Genomic DNA, 13,214 nt, shown 5'->3' with positions numbered 1-13,214 from the left:
TGGTATATGTCACTGTTAATTGCCATATGTCAGTGGTAAACGAAGTAAAATTAGAATGAAAACCACAGCTCTTCTGATGAGGGTTGAAAGAGGCATTAATCTGTCGGCATGGCAATAATCAATTTATTAGGAGTCAATTTGATAACAGGTTGACTTTAGCAGAGATATAGGTTCTTCTCCAGAATCTATGACCTGTCTGCCCATATGATGCCCAATAATAGAGGCAGGTCTGAGATGGACCTTAAATGAAATCAGAAAGTTATTGATTACTCCTATGACATTCAAGCTATGATTTTACTAGTGAATATATTTTGACTGACAGGTTATTATTTTAATCTTTAAGATCCAAAGTTGGATCAGGTTGATGATTACTTATCCACTGCATTAGTATGCACACCACATCAGACTCTTCTTTTTTCATTTTATTTAAATGAATAAAATTATTCACCCAAAATTTGAATAATCAGGAACAATAGAAAAGCAATGTAAAGTTTAAACAAAGAGAAGCAGTGTTCTTGTACAGCACAAAGACAGTTAACTGATAGGGATAATTTGAGGTCCCATACCCACAATGACTTTTTGTTCACATTCTACGAGTCAGATAGGTAGTGTCTTCAGCACTGGTGTCTTGCCAACAGTTCTAGAGCATAATCAAGAGCATTGGCAGTAATCTGTGATTTTCACAGATGTATTACTTTATTGTCCAACAACTCCAAAAGAGGCAACTTATTTCTAGCACTGTGATATGCATTTGTTAGTCTATGATAATAAGTAGAAGCATTGTTGCAATGTTATAGCTAAGTCTATTTAAAGTATTTGTATATAGGTTTGAGTATATAAATTAGGAAGCTTTACAGTGGTGGATATCCATTTAGAAAGCTACATATGAGTTTTCTAAAGTCTTCAGTATTAGTTATCCCTTCTTGTATATTCTTAAAATATTTTCCCAGAAAGTTTGGCTTTTTTTTTTATCATCAACTTCAAAATTTATTGGAAAGTCAAGAAGAAGACTCAGCAATTATGAGTTGTGAGGTAAAAGAATGGAATTGCTTGTCACAAGATAATGCCAGCTGACTGTGAGATAAATGTCAAGTCAAAGTCATTGAGCAGCCTGGCAATTTATCAAAAATAAACATGGAAGGGAAGTAGAAAGCATTCATCAAGCACCTGTTCTAAGAAAGTTTTATTTCCCCAGCCAAGCTGGTCTTTGATTTAGATGCTGTCACTTTACCTACCAGGTGTGTATGTAGCTAAATGACCGGGTCACTGCTGTATTATTTTGAGTTTTATAACCTTGACTTTTGAGTGACCATTAAGTTTAGCCCAATAAAAATATATTTAAAATGTTATTGATGATTTAATTTAGGTTTACTTTTTTCTTTCTAGTAAATTTTTATGCAGTCATCAATTAATGAAAAAAGAGAACACAAATTGTAAAGACAGCAAGGCAGTGGATTTGGTAGGTTCTGGAGGAAAGAAAGGGAAAAGGTAATATAATCTCCAAAAGAAAAATTTACTCAGAATAGTTAACAAGCAACTGTATATTTAATAGAGAAATATTATAGAAATGGATAGATTCTAAAACCAAGGAGCATTCTACTTATATTACTACATGGTTATTAGTCTAATAAAGTCTACTGATTGCCCTATAAAATTTATACCTGGAAAGTGTCATCTGTTGAAAGAAATGTGTGATATTTTTATTAGACACTGGCAGTCCTTTAACTTGCAAGCTAATTCGAAAAATTACAGTTCACAGGTAATTAAAAAATTATTTTCTCAATTTACCATGTCTTCCCATGTTTCATCTATGGTGTAGGATTCAAAATCCAGTAACTTTCTTCCAATAATTGTACTCAACCAGCTTTTTCATATTTAGAGCTAAACCAGTAAACTTATAAAGCCTGTGAATTTTTTACAACTCATGTGAACAGCAGAGAGTACTCATATACTGAGATGTGAATGCATGTGTAACTTTTGGTCACAACTATGTCTTTGTAGCATTACTGAATAAATGATATAGCAAAAATTTCCTTCAATCTTCCCCATACAAATTGCAAATAACTCTTGCTGGCATAGAACCTGAATCTTACATTGCATACTCTTCTGCAATCAAAAATATTCTTCCAAAAATATAATTGCCCAGAAGCTTTGCATTCTTTCCTTTATTGTTTCTTCATTTGTTTAAAACTGGAATACCCAAAACATAATCCACACATCAAATGAGGTACAAGAAGAAAGGAGGAGTGGCCCCTGGTTCTGGGAAGACTCAGTGAAACAGTATTCGGCAAAACCAGAACAGGGAAGTGGGAAGGGGTGGGTGGGAGGACAGGGTAAGAGAAGGGAGCTTACGGGACTTTCGGGGAGTGGGAGGGCTAGAAAAGGGGAAATCATTTGAAATGTAAATAAATTATATCGAATTAAAAAAATTTAAAAAAAAAAAAGAAAAAAAAAGAAAAAAGAAAACTTCATCCAGGAATTCCTATAGGTGAGGCATTTCTGTTCTTATGATAAAATACAATGGCTGTAACTACATATTTATACAGAGATATGCAGATTTCTTGATAAATCACCTTATATGCATGGGACTTTGAATATATATATTCTTCTCAAATGGACATCTGTATATGTGTATGTGTATGTATATATACATGTATGCATACTTGTATACACATATGTGCTGATTTTTAGGTACAAAATAGAAGTTTGATATGATTGGGACCATACTTAAGCTTAATTATAACATTTTAAATGCTATGCTAATTTAGACTATAAAAGACCTCATGTGTCTTTTATATGAGAAGTTTGAATTTTATATTTTATTTATTTATTTTTTAAAGATTTATTTATTACTATATGTGAGTACACTGTAGCTGTCTTCAGACACACCAGAAGAGGGCATCAGGTCTCATTATGGATGGTTGTGAGCCACCATGTAGTTGCTGGGATTTGAACTCAGGACCTTCAGAAGAGCAGTCAGTACTCTTAACCCCTATCTCTAGCCTGAAGTTTGAATTTTATATGGGATGAGGGTTTACAGAAATATTTTAAGATTCTCTTCTTCACTATTTTCTTCCAAAACAAGAGAGCATGGCTTAATAACTGAACATGGCATAAAAATTAAAACAAGACTGGGCACAAACCCTCGCTTCAAGGCTGGTTGAGGCTACCAATCCGAGGAAAAAGGCCCCAAAAACAGGCATAAGAGTAAGACATCCTCTCCCTACTCCCATTGTTGGGAGTCCTACAAAAATAGCATGCTACAAAACAATAACATTTTCTGAGGACCTAGCTTAGGCCTATACAAGTTCCATGTTTAATGCTTCCATCTCCATGAACAATTATGGTCCCCACCTAAATGATTTTTGTGGGCTGTGTTCTATGTTCTTGTGGTGTCCTCAATTCCTCTGGCTCCTGAAATCCATCTTACTCCTTTTCTGTAGGATTCCTCGGGCTCTTCCTAGTGTTTGATTGTAGGTCTCTGCATCTGCTCTCATCAGCTGGTAAGCAATTGAGCTTGGCACTAATCTGTGAGTATAGGAAAATATCATTAGAAACCATTTCCCTCCCTCCCTCCCTCCCTCCCTCCCTCCCTCCCTCTCTCCGTCCCTCCCTCCTTCCGTTCCTACCTTCCTTTCTCTCCTCTGCCCCCTTGCCAGTCATGTTCGGTTCTATTCTGGGTCATTTGGCTCTTGCAAGGAGTTTCCACTGTGCTGAGTTTCTTCTACATGGCCACTGTAAAGCCCTCTAATTCCAGTCACCTCTTCCAGTAATCTCTCCCTCTGTTCCTCCCTGCCTCTGATTACTAGTCATTCCAGAAGTATCAGACATGGGCTCTGTGAAATGGGTCTTAAGTTGGACCAGTCACTAGTTAGCTACTCCTACAATTTCTGTCTCATCAGTACCCAAGCACATCTTGCAGAAGGGGTCAGATTTTAGGTTGAAGGTTTTACGGCTCCATTCCATAAGTGGACGTTCCAGTTCCACTGTTGGGAGTTTTTCGTGGTTATAGAAGATGGCCAGTTTAGGCTCCGTATTCCCCATTGTGGGAAGACTTCACTAGGGTCACTCTCATAGTTTTCTAGGGGTTTGCACAGCAAGGAGTTTTTACATAGCTCCTATAAAGCCCTCCAGTTCCAGTCATCTCTCCCAGTATTCTCCCCCTCTTTTCCTTCCAACCCCTGCCTGCCTGCCCCCTGCCTCTAGCCCCTATATGGCCCCAATCCACCTGCAGAATCTATTCTAATCCTAGGCCCAGGAAGATCTATGGATCTCCTTCTTAAGCCTTCCTTGTTTCTTAGTTTCTTTGGGTCTGTGGGTTATAGCATGCTCATCTTTTAATTAACATCTAATGTTCATTTGCCGGTTAGTATCTACCATGTTTGTGTTTTGTGTCAGGATTTCCTTAGTCAGGATGATTTTTTTTTTAGTTCCATTCATTCGCCTGAAGATGTTCATGATATTGTTGCTTTTTAAAATCTGAGTAATACTCCATCATGTAAAGTTACTGCATTTTCTTCATCCATCATCTGTTGAGGGACATCTAGGTTATTTCCAATTTCTGTCATTAGAAAAAAAGCTGCCATGGACATTATTAAATGTGTATCCTTTAGTAGTTTGGTGCATCCCTTTGTTATATACCTAAGGGTTGCGTCTTGAGGGAGACGAAATACCAGTTTTCTGTGGAACTGCCATATTCATTTCCATAGTGGCTGTACTAGGTAGAAATCTCACTTGCAATATAAGTGCTCCTTGTGTTCCACATTCTTACCAACATGAGCTATTTTTTGTCCAATGGGTATAAGATGAAAACTCAAAGTAGTTTTGATTTGTAGTTCTCTGATGGCTAAAGACATTGCACATTTCTTAAATATTTCTCAGATATTTGTGATTCCTCTGTTGAAAATTCTGTTTAGCCCTATACTTTAATTTTTAAAAAATTATTTGATTTGTTCATGTCTAATTTTTTGAGTTCTTTATATATTTTGGATATTAGCCCTTTGCTGGATGTGGAATGGGGAAAATCTTTTCCACTTCTACAGAATACCACTTAAAACTAATGACAGTGTCCTTTACCCTACATAAGTATCTTAATTTCATGAGGTCCCATTTATTGATTGTTGTTATTAGTGTCTGTGCTATTGATGTTCAAGAAGTTGTCTCTTGTACCAATGTGTTCAAGGCTATTCCTACTTTCTCTTCCATTAGGCTCAGTGTATCTGATTTTATGTTGAGGTCTGTGATCCATATGAACTTGAGTTTTGTGCAGTGTGATAGACATGGGTCTATTTGCACTCTTCTACAGGCTGGCATCTAGTTTTACCAGAACCATTTGCTGAAGATGCTTTTTTTTTTTTTTTTTTTTTTTTTTTTTTTTTTTTTTTTTGTATTTCTGACTTCTTTACCAAAAATCAGGAGTTCATAAGTGTGTGTGGATTTACTTCTGGGTCTTCAACTAAGTTCTGTTAATAAACTGGTGTGCTTTCATGCAAAACTGTACCAACTATATGGCTTTCATTATTACATTTCTGTAGTACAGCTTAAAGTCAGCAGTAGCAATACTTCTAGATGTTCTTTTATTGTTCTGGGATTGTTTTAGCTATCCAGTACTTTAGTTTTTCCACATGAAATTGAGAATTGTCCTTTCAAGATATATAAAGAATTTTGAAGTTATTTTAATGGGATTTCATTGAATCTGTTGATTATTTTGGTGATGGCCATTTTTCTTATGTTAATCCTATCTATCTATAAGCACAGGGAAGTTTTCCATCTTCTGATGTCTTCTTCAATGTCTTCAAAGACTTGACAGTTTTGTTATATATGTCTTTCATTTGTTTCATTAGAATTATCCACAAGGTGTAATGCTATTTGTGGCTTTTGTGAAGCATGCTGTTTCTCTGGTTTCTTTCTCAGCCATTTTGTCATTTGTGCATAAGAGGGTTTTGTTTTTGTTTGTTTGTTTTGTTTTGTTTCTATTGTTGTGAGGGGGTGTTGTTTTTGGGTTAATCTTATATCTAGCCACTTCAGTAACAGTGTTTATCAGCTGTAGGAATTCCTTGATAGAATTTTTGGGTTGCTAATGTATACTACCATATCATCTACAGATAGGTTTTGACTTCTTCTTTTACCATTATTATGCTTTTGATCTCCTTTGGCTTGCTTATTGATCCTGCTAGAAGTTTGTTATTATATTGAATAAATATGGAAAGAGTGGATTGCCTTGTCTTGTTTTTGTTTTTAGCAGAATTGTGTTGACTGTCTCTCCATTTAATTTGATGCTGATTATTGGCTTTCTGTAAAATGTCTTTATTATATTTAGCTATGTCCCTTTTATTCCTAATCATTCTAAGACTTCATGGATGGTGTTGGATTTTGTCAAAACTTTCTTCAACATCTAATAAGATGATCTTTTTTTCCTTTTAGTTTGTTTATATGGTTGATCACATTGACTGATTTTCTGATGCTGAGCCATCCCTGCATCTCTGGGATAAAGTCTACTTGGTCATAGTGGATTATCTTTTGCATGTTTTCTTGGATTCAGTTTGTGAGTATATTATTGTGTGTTTTTGCATTTGTATCCATGAAGAAAATTGGTCTGTAATTCTCTTTCTCTGTTGAGTCTTTGTGTGGTTTGAATGTCAGTTTGTCTTTGATCTTCTACAGTGATTTGGACGTGTTCACTCTGTTTTCATTGAAAATTTTGAAGAGTATTGGCATTATTTCTTCTTTGATAGTCTGGTAGAATTCTGTGCTAAAGCTGTCTAACCATGGGCCTTTTTGGCTTGGAGATTTTTATAGCTGCTTCTAATTTCATTAGTGGTTAGAGGACTATTGTTTATATGATCTTGATCTTATTCCTTGTCTTTTTTCCTTTTAGGGTTGTATCCATTTCGCCTTTAAGCACCTCTAGTATCTTCTCAAAGATGGTTTTAAGGTCCTTTTCTTGTACTTCAGCTACATTAGAATATTTTAGACTTGCTGTACTAGAATAGCTGTGGTCTGGTCATATTACCTTGGCTGATTTTGATTGTGTTCTTACAGTGGAATCTAGAAATCTGGGTTTCAGGTAAAATATCTGAAATGTTTACCTGTCTCAGTTTATCTTTGTTGGATGAGTCTTTCTTTCGTTGGTTTCTGGTTGTGGTCGGAGTGGCCTGTGTATAGGATTTCCTCTGCTTGAGTTGTGGACTAGATTTCCGATTGCTGGAAAAGCCTCAGGTCAAGCAGGGGATTTTAGCTTGAGTTAAGAGCTGGATTTATAGCAGCTTGCTTGACTTCAGGTCCAGTAGAGTATTTTCTCTGGTGTTCTGGTGTCTGGTTTGTCTTCTGGTGGCATTGAGGGAGTGTTGACAGTCTAAAGGCATTGGTGGGAAGGCTTACCTGGTGGAGCAGAAAAATCATTCTTTTTTAAATATTCCTCTAAATATTATGTGTATAAGTGTTTGCCTGCATGCATGTCTGTGTAACATGTATGGTGTCCATAGAAGCCACAAGAACATGTTAGATCCTCTGGTCTTGCATTTCCAGGTACTTGTATAGCACCATATATGTGCTCTGAGCTAAACCCAGGTCCTTAGCAAGAGGAACAAGTACTCTGAACCTTTGAAGCATCTATCCAACTCCATGAATCTCTCTTTTAGTTAATATTTTAGCAAACAACCAGATAAATTTAACAAAAAAGCAAGTCATTCAAAGTAAAGTTTTAAGGTCTGAAGATATTGTTCAGCCCTTAAGATTGCCTGTTCTTGGAGAAGATATAATTTCTTTTCTTTCTCAGGCTACACACAGAGGTTTATAACTACCTTTAATTTTACTTCCCTGGACATCAGACACCTTCATTACTCACTTCCCACCGCATCAGTGGTACACCAATATATGCATAAAAATAAAATACATTAATATATTTCTGGGAAGATATTATGGCTAATATAAAAAATTGGAAGTCAGCAATCACATTTGAGATTATGCAATAATTTGAACTTAAGGGAAATATAAGAAAAAAAAACAGAAGTAAAAGCAATCATCTAGAAAGGTAAGCAATAAAACATCAGATAAAAACCCATGAGGTCAGCTACAGGGATAAGCACTTCAATTGGTTTTCCAGTGCTAAGTGGTCAGCTCATAAAATATACATGTAAGTAGCATTATATAGACTGAATAGATTACATTTCATAATATATATGCCTTTATATATAAATACTATGCAATAACAGTTAGTGAAAAAAAGTGACCATGAATTTGAAGAAGAGTTGGGAGGAAGGCTTGGGAGGCTGTGGAAGGAGGAAAGGAATGGGGAAATCTTTTAAGTATAATATCAAAAACAAAGTCCACCACAGTATCTGAATTATTCTCTGTACAATAAAATGACATGAAAATTTGGTTATAGACATTAAAATCAGAAAACTTGGTAAGAAAGAAAATAATCAAAATTGTTATTGAAGATGTACATTGTAATTAAAAAATTGTAATGAATGAAGTAATAATATACTTTGATATTTAGAAATAATTGATAACATAAAAAATCCATTTTCTCATGTTCTTATTTATCTTAATTAGAGTAAGCAGAAAATAATGTTATGGTAATGATCAGAATTAAAATTACATTCCAAGGCGAAGAGTGTCAGGATTGTAATGGCAGAGTCTATGCTTTTTTAATAATGGAATTTTAATTTTCCTTTACATTGAACTGCATGTCAAGTCAGCTTGATCTCCAGGCTTTAGCCATACTATTGTGACAGACAATTCAGATAGTTTTGTCCACTATCTATCCACTGTAGATGGAAAGAATATCAAAATTAACTGAAGAAAATAGTCAAAATTGTTATTCAAATAATAAGCTATTTGAATATAAGGAAATAGCTTCCTGAAGATTTTCTGAAATAGGTAATATCTGCTGAAGTCATAATCCAAGATTATAATATTTAAAAGAATAATAAACATAATATCTAAAATAAGTGCCCATAAAATTGCTGACTTTAACATTATTTTACATTATTTTACTAGGTTTGTAGAATGAATGCATACAATCATGAAAGAGAAAACTGGCAAATATGTTTATTTTCAGTTAATATTGAATACCTTTGGGAAATTCAAAATCAATCTTAAAGTTTATACGAATACCCATCTTCTGTTAAGATCATTTTGAGAAAGACGAGTGAACAAAAGTAAATATATAATGGCAGAAAATATTACCTTGATTTATGTGATAAATAAAACTAAAAATTGCTAATATAGAAAAGGCATGTATTTTAATGTCTATTTTTAATATCAAAATATTGGAAGCACAATAAATGTCCCATGATTAAGATATTTTTAGTATAACCATCTATATTACACAATCGATAAAAATATAGTTTTATTTCTCACATAAAGCAAGGTAATATTTTCTGCCATTATTATTACTTTATACCATAATTCAATTAACACATTTTAATATGAAATACTCAAGTATAACCACCTAATACATAATCTGAAATACACAAGTGTAACCACCTAATAATCTGATTATGATGAGATTTTAAAAAATATTTTGATAAATTATAACTGCATTCTATACATAAGGCATACATCAGTGCTGCCAAGTAGAGGTACAGAAATTACAAAGAGGAAGCAGAGACTCTTCCTAACCTTAGTGTTCTTTCAGACTCTATAACCACTCTATCTCAAAACACATAATATAAATATGAAATAAAATATAAAATAAATGAGGATAAATATAATACTTTGCACACACACAAACATCATTTCTACCTGAATTTGGTAGACGATAGAAGTCAGTTGTCTTGTCAAAGTGAGATCTGAACAGCTCCATGAAGAAGAGATACAAAAATAAAGAATGTTAAGGTAACATTAGCAATACATAGAAAAGTCAGGTAAAGGCTGTAAAGAGTGAGTGTTTCAGCAAGCATGCAGGAGTGTCATGTGTCATGTCCGTGCGCACATGCATGGATTCACACAAATGTAATGCTTGCTAAATCAATGAAAATGCAATTTTGAATATCAAGACTGAGATCAAACTAGAGAAACTGATTGAACAGTGCTAACAGTTAAACTTAATTAGATTCTTGGTACAAAATAACAAGCAGAGCTAGAAGAATAATGACCAGAAAGGCTAATGGAGGGAAGACAATAGAAACGTGGTCTGGCGAGGAAGGTGAGCTAAGGAGATGTTCCAGAGGATGCTCCCTCGAGAAATTTCTCCCCTCATAGTCCTACTTCTGTCTTCAGTGGAGCACTGGGGAGCAACCAGTCCCTGCAGCAACTCCTGTCTTCCATAAAGGAGGACAGAGACCAGCTCCTGGCTCCCCCAACTTAGTATACCAAGGGGTGGAGTTCCTCAATAGTAACAAAAACTCCACACAATTTTTGATATCACAAGATGATATATATTGTTTCTTGATTTAGATCCTTAAAACTTTGGACCTGAAAATAATTTATAATAAAAATGTAATTTATAATAAAGATAACAAAACTTACTTTTATAAAAAAAATAAGGAAACCTTACTATTGAGAGTTTTATAGCAATTCACCAAGGTGGTTATGAGAGACCATTGCAGTTGTTGGAAGTTATTATTCTCTTAGTGGCTACTTTCAACATTAATGTTTAACATAAAATATGTCATTCTGTCCCCACGTTTGAGCATGCATGGAGTCTGTCAACTGTGTGTGATTTTACTGGTTTTCTTTGATTTTCTAGTGTTAAACAGTATAATTCAAGTGCTTTCTTGAAATTACTTAACATAATGAAATTAAGAGTGTGCCATGAATATAATTTGTCAATATACCTAGTTCACAATTATCTACATGAGAGTTAAATTTTTTTATTTAATTATGATACTTATAAAAGCTAAATTTAGCACAGTGATGTAACACTTTTCTACTGTGTGAAACAAAGTGGGATCACAATTATTTTTTACCTCTTGCTTTATGTAGATATCTTGTAAATGTAGATATACTTTTAGACAGTGTGTCTTTAAATCTGGGCATTTGAGCCAACCTAGTTCCCAACACATTCTTTCAGAAGAAACAAAAATTTTACTTAATGATCAAGTCAGATACTGAAATCATATAAAAGACAGACAATGCATCAGTTAGAAATTTGGACTACAGATAGTGCATAAACAGATCTGTGTGTATGTATGTATATATATATAGTCACATACATATGTGTTCTTCATGAATTTCATTAGCAGAAATAATGTTCTACATCACCCACATCAGAAAAACTAAAATTATGTATGCTTTTCAGATGTTGAAATTACAAGGGTTACGCTTTCATATTTCAAACCCCAAATGGTATTTTTTAACCTTAATCTTTTATGTTTATAATATCATATATATGTTACTATATTTACATCTTTCTGCCTCCTGCTTCTAGGTCTTCCGATATCTTGCTCAAAATAATTTTCTCCTTCTCTCATTAGTGTATGTGTGTGTGTGTGTGTGTGTGTGTGTGTGTGTGTGCATGCGTGTGCATGTGTAAGATTATATAAGTGTGATCTGCTGAGTCCATTTTGTGAATATGTTTAGTATATATGTTTTAGGAATAACTGTTTAGTATAAGATAAGCAATTGCAAAGTTCGTCCTTGGGGAAGACTAATTCTCTGATTCCAGAATCCATTGTCTTCAGGTCTTCATCTCATGGTGAGGTCTGGTAGGATTTCCCTCAACTACCCTGACATGTTAGCTATTGCCATTTTCACATCTCGTTAGGCAGACATGCTGTTCTGTGTTTTTGGATGCAGCTTTCCTGGTGTATGTAGATAACACTTCTTAGTATTTTTACTAAGAAATACTTTAGTATTAGTTGTGGCTTTCTGCAATATTATCTGTATCCAGATAAGGGAGGCAAGAACTACTCTTTTCTGCAAACATAAAGATGAGTGTTTAGAGTGCAGTCAGTAATTATAACAGTAGGGAAGAACAGGAACAGGTTCCTTTCTAGATTCCTTGGCCAAATTAGTCAGACATAGGTAGTTGGCTAGGTTCTCAGTATCAGACATGAATTCAATCTAATTAGATAGCTGTTGGCTACTGCTTAGAAACATCTACCACTGTTATACTTCTTCAAACGTCTTGCTAGGTCACTTATTGCTGTGGTACATAGAATTCAGATTTGGATAGGATTATTTATTGTTTCCGTTGACGACTTGGATGACATCTTCCTATACCATGATCACTAGTTTTATGAGAGAAAGCTTAAGGGAAGATCCAGCTCAGTGCCCAGAAATCCTGTGTTCAAAGTATATGTCATCTTCAGCAATAAGAACTTACTTTCAACTTGGGAGAGTCAAGTCAGGGAAATAGCAATAGTTTGTATTGTTTTAGGGACTTCGGAAATCCTTCAACTAACAACTGAAAGAAAGATTTTTCGTCCCTGGTTCTGGGGTTTAAATTAGTATTATAACCTCTGGTGTTACATTTTCAATAATACACACAAACACACACACACATACACACACACACACACACACATACACGTTCACACAACTTCATAACCACCAACACCACCATCATAGTCCCTTTTTACTCTCCTTATTCTTGCAGTTACCAGTTACCCCAGGATATATACTCACATCTAATGACTTGGAATTAGTAACCACAATTAAAGACAGTATTCATCTTTTGTCTCTTAGTCTGTATTAATAAACTCATTCTAATATTTTCCAATTCCATCATTTACCTGAAAATTTCGTGATTTCATTTTTCTATACAGCTCAATATTATTTCATTTTGTAGATATATCATTTTCATTATTTGTTCACCAGAACCAAGACATTTAGGTTGATTCTATTTCTCTCTTGCTATTGTTAATAGAGTAGTAATGAAAATGTCTGAACAAGTATCTGTGATGTAGACCTTTTAATGTATGCCAAGGAGTGTTGTACTCAGGCCAATGGGAGATTTAGCTTTTTTGGAAACTCTCTGGGCTGACGCCTAGAGTAGCTACACTGATTGCAATACTGACAATAACAGTAAATGAGGCTTCCCCTTTCCTCAGGAGTGATGTGAGCCATTGTGTTCACAGCCATTGTGATTCTGTGAAGATGGGATCTCAGAGTTGTTTTGATTTGCATTTTCCTAATTGCTAAGGATGTTGAATGCCTTTCAAGATATTTCTTAGCCATAATTTTATTTCTTCTTTGAGAACTCTTATTGAGATTCATAGCCCATTTTAGAATTCCGCTATCTTTTTTTTAATCTTTGTTTTTTT

Source organism: Apodemus sylvaticus, chromosome 3 (genome assembly GCF_947179515.1).
Source record: "Apodemus sylvaticus chromosome 3, mApoSyl1.1, whole genome shotgun sequence".
Classification (NCBI taxonomy): Eukaryota; Metazoa; Chordata; class Mammalia; order Rodentia; family Muridae; genus Apodemus; species Apodemus sylvaticus.
This window is presented reverse-complemented; position numbering follows the sequence as displayed.